At 43.8% G+C, this 4083-nt stretch overlaps 1 non-coding gene across 1 annotated transcript; it reads left to right on the top strand.

Annotated features, from left to right (window-relative positions):
• Positions 1 to 3026: 3026 nt before the first annotated feature.
• On the top strand, positions 3027 to 3160 carry LOC114619341. Its single transcript, XR_003711121.1, has one exon. It is a non-coding gene; the product is annotated as a small nucleolar RNA SNORA17 (small nucleolar RNA).
• Positions 3161 to 4083: the final 923 nt, after the last annotated feature.

Below are 4083 nucleotides of genomic sequence, written 5' to 3'. Positions count from 1 at the left end.
ATGAATTTCCTCTGTCGTTTAATGTTTGCAAGTGTCTTACCTACATGTAAGTACATTATGCTCATGGAGTGCCTACAGAGGCCAGAAGAAGATCTTGGCTCTCCAAGGACTGGAGTTAAAGACAATTAATTGTGAGTTGCCATGTGAACATTAGGAACTGAACCTGGGTCCTTTGCAAGAGTAGCAAGTGCGCTTAGCTACTGGGCCATTTTTTCCACCACCACCCCATACATCCAAACAAAACAAAACAACCTTAGACAAAGAACAACCCCCCCCCTTGAATTTAAATCTTGCCCTTCAAAGTTTCTAGACTACCAACACACACACACACACACACACACACACACACACACACACACACACAATCTGGTGACACACATTTTTACCCTCTGCATTCCTAAATCATACATGTTACTTTGGATTATACTCTTATAATATTATATTTGGATTATATTTATAGACTTTTTCATTTACATTTAGGATAGGAACCTCCACTTCTATTTTCTTTACTTCTATTTTTTAAAAAAACGATTTCTTGAACTTCAAAGTAAAACATAGCCCCTATTCCCTGTGCAGTACCCTCTATCTGGAGGAGTACAAAGCAGCCAGGCCTTGAGTATGTGGTGAGAGCCAAGCAGTGAGGAGAGGAAGTTCTAATGCGCCAGCTCATGGAGGCCATACCGTCTCCTCCTCTAAGTCCTGCCCCTCAAAGGCTTCTCCCACCAGCTTCTCATGGGCTTTGTGAGACTTTTCTAGTTAGGCTCAGAGGACCTTCAAATGAGACAGCATGGAGAAAGACTGAAAGAACTCCTTAGGGCCACACAGAGTGCCTAGAGATCAAGGTACTAGGATAAGCTGTGTTAAGAAGAGTTTGTGACAAGCAACAGAAAGCTGGCCAAGCACTGATTGATGAGAAGGCTGAGAACCTGTTGGGAATCTAACACAGTGATGACCTCGATGTGTTTAAAGTGAGAAAAAGAAGATGTAGGTAAAATCCCCAGGATTCTGGAAGAAGATGGCTGCTCTAGGAGTGGTCAGAGAGAATACAGGATGCTCTTGGAACATTTTGTACCAGAAAGCAAAAGAGAACCCCAAGATCGATAGAGTCATAGCTGATTCAAACTGCTCACACCAACCAAATCTGGTGACCTGAGAATCAAAAACTATGACTCTGACAGGGATTGCGGGGAGAGGGAACCCAAAGCTGCATCATTCAATAATAACGTTCATAAAAGAATAGAGAACTAAGGAAAGTGTTCCTTTACAAGAACTCTAGGTAATACATATAGAGTGGTTCTATAATAGAAAAACTTAATTTTCTAGCCCACAATATTATCACTGACTTAGGCAGGAATCGTTAATAGACAATAGATCAGTAGGTGGAGAGTAGTAAGATATCTATACTGTGACAGAGTGTCGCCACACAAACCGCTTATTAATTAAAAGTGGAAAGTATATCCAGTGATCTGCCATCTTAAGTGATCAAATTTTCCTCCATTACTAGGGGAGCAATGACCTCATGTGCTCCTTAGATTACATATTGTGAAATATACAAAAATACATGTGAAATGTTTCCCCTGAGGCTTCAGCTTGGATCTTGTCAAGTCTTTAGAACTATATTCTAGGTTTTCAGAAATACGAGATATAGAAGAGCAAATTTAGTGATGCTCTAAGGAAATGAACAGACTTAGAATATAGACATTTTACAGGGAAACTATACTGAGTTTTGCAGAAATATCACGGCTGGGGATCAGTGGTGGGTCTCAGTTGGTAAAGTGTGTGCCTGGCATACATGGAGGCAGAAATAGTTTTCATAAATAGAAAAACACAAAACTGTGAGAACATTGAATGTGCTGGCGATTCCTGGTGGTCAGCTTGATGACATCTGGAATGAACTACAATCCAGAAGTGGAGGGCACACCCATGATCCAGATCTTGAGGCTGGAAGACACAGGCTTTTGATCTGGATCTTAATATAGGATGACACATGGTTTGATCTGAACCTTGAGGCATAGTGGCCATGAAAAGCTTAGGACCGGGCATGGTGGTGGTACATGCCTTTAATCCCAGGAGATAGAGGCAGGCAGATATCTGAGTTCAATGCCAGCCTGGAACAATGCAAGTTCCAAATCTAGGCATGGTGGTACATACTTTTAATCTAGGCCTTACCTTTTGCTGGAGGCCTACATAAGGACAGTGGAAGAAGAAAGGCTCACTCTTCTTCTTCTGCTTGTGCTTACTTGCCAGCACATCTGTTGGAACCTACTTCTTCAGGATTCCACCTTATGCAGAAGACCAGCTGAAACAACTAGCCTCATGGATAGTTTCCCTTAATACATAAAGACACTCCATAAGTTCTGTGACTCTAAAGAACTCTGACTAATACACTGACCTAATTAGAAGATTTCAAATAAAAAGGGCAAATAGTTAATCCCAGCATTCAAGAGGCAGAGGTAGGAAAGTTTCTATGAATTTGAGGCCAGCCTGTTCTACAATGTGAGTTCTAGGCTAGCTACGGCTACATAGTGAGACCCTCTCTGAAACAAACAAACAAGAAAAATCAAATGGTCTAAAGAGATACACTTTTGTAAAATAAAACACTTGTTGAATCCTTAGGGGAAAAATAGAAACTATAAAAACACTTTCAGAAACAATTCAGAGAGGAGACATTGTAACCCAGCCTCCTCTTCTCTGTGTCAGCATGACATGAACAGATATCCTTTGCCATGAGCTCTCAAGGTCATGACACAATGCCTCGCCACAATTCCAAAAGCAATGCAGTCAAGTGAGCATGGGATAAAATCCACAGTTTCCTCCGTATAAGGCAGTTCAGTTAGAATGTTTAAAAGCTTCTCAAAGCAGACAGTGATCCCCTCTTTTCCCACAAGGGGAGCCTAGAAAGATTGGCTGTATAATCAATGAGAGGGAGAAAAAAGAGAGCTGTCTCCAAATGTCAACCTTCACGTCTTAAGGACAGACATCCTGAGTTTTACCCATCAGTCTAAAAGCATCAAAAACAGAGCTAACCTGCCCATAGAGGTGTTGCACATATGGCTGTTGTGGCATATGTGTATGCCAGCAGATGGGAGAGAGGAGAGAGGCTATGTCTACACCAAGTGTTCTGACCTATGAACAGCTGAATGATTAGTAGCCCAAGATTCCCTGAAAAAGAATGAGCCTTGAGACAGCCACTAGACCAGCAGCACCACACAGGCCCAGATGGGCTCCCAGGTCTAGAGACTAGAATAAGCCTGCCTGGCACTGCTGGCCCTAAGTAGGAGTGAGCCTAAGATAGACAGCCTTTGAAAGAGGCCAGTTGAATGGACTGGGAAAGGAGTGAGCCCTAGCCAACCACCAGACTGGTGCCATGGACCCATACAGGGAGGTAGCCTAAGATGGTCTGAACCTTGCCTGGGCAGCACAGTAGAGCTGACTCTGAATGGGAGGTTGAAGATGAGCAGGCCCTGAGGGTATGAGAACCAAGAGCCAACAAGGGTTTCATCTGGTCTGCAGGGAGGTGTCCTCCCCTCCCTCATCCATCAATAGCAGGCAGGAGAGCTGGCCCTGCAGTCATGAGAGTAGGCAATGTCCATCCCTGGCTACAACACCCCATAGAGCAGGCCCTGCACTTCACCTGGGCACCAGGGTAGAGCTGCCCTTAATGCTAGGCTTGCTGGTGAGCCAGTTATGAGGGAATGAGAGCAGGAGAGCTGGTAGCCTGATCAGCTCAGATACCTCTCAGGCCCAAATACAGGCCTTTGAGTTGGGCCACTCCAATGTCTATTCCCATGGACAAACTGATGGTCCTACAGATCCATAGCTTCAGGATGTCCAGAACACAGGACTACAAGACAGTATATGAGAGGAGTCGCCATGAGGATCCAGTATTGATAGAGTAGAAGAATCCAGGGGCCTGGAACCAGAGTAATGACTCATTACAAAGAAATGTGGACAAAGGGGTATACTGTGAGATACAATGAGAACACTATGAGGACTACTGTGAGATACACTGAGAACACTATGAGGAATACTGTGGGACACACTGAGAACAGTATGAGGAATACTGTGGGATACACTGAGAAC

This window comes from Grammomys surdaster, unplaced genomic scaffold, assembly GCF_004785775.1.
Source record: "Grammomys surdaster isolate TR1022 unplaced genomic scaffold, NIH_TR_1.0 149, whole genome shotgun sequence".
Classification (NCBI taxonomy): Eukaryota; Metazoa; Chordata; class Mammalia; order Rodentia; family Muridae; genus Grammomys; species Grammomys surdaster.
The sequence above is the reverse complement of the archived record's forward strand: the minus strand, read 5'-3'. Positions and strand labels throughout refer to the sequence as shown.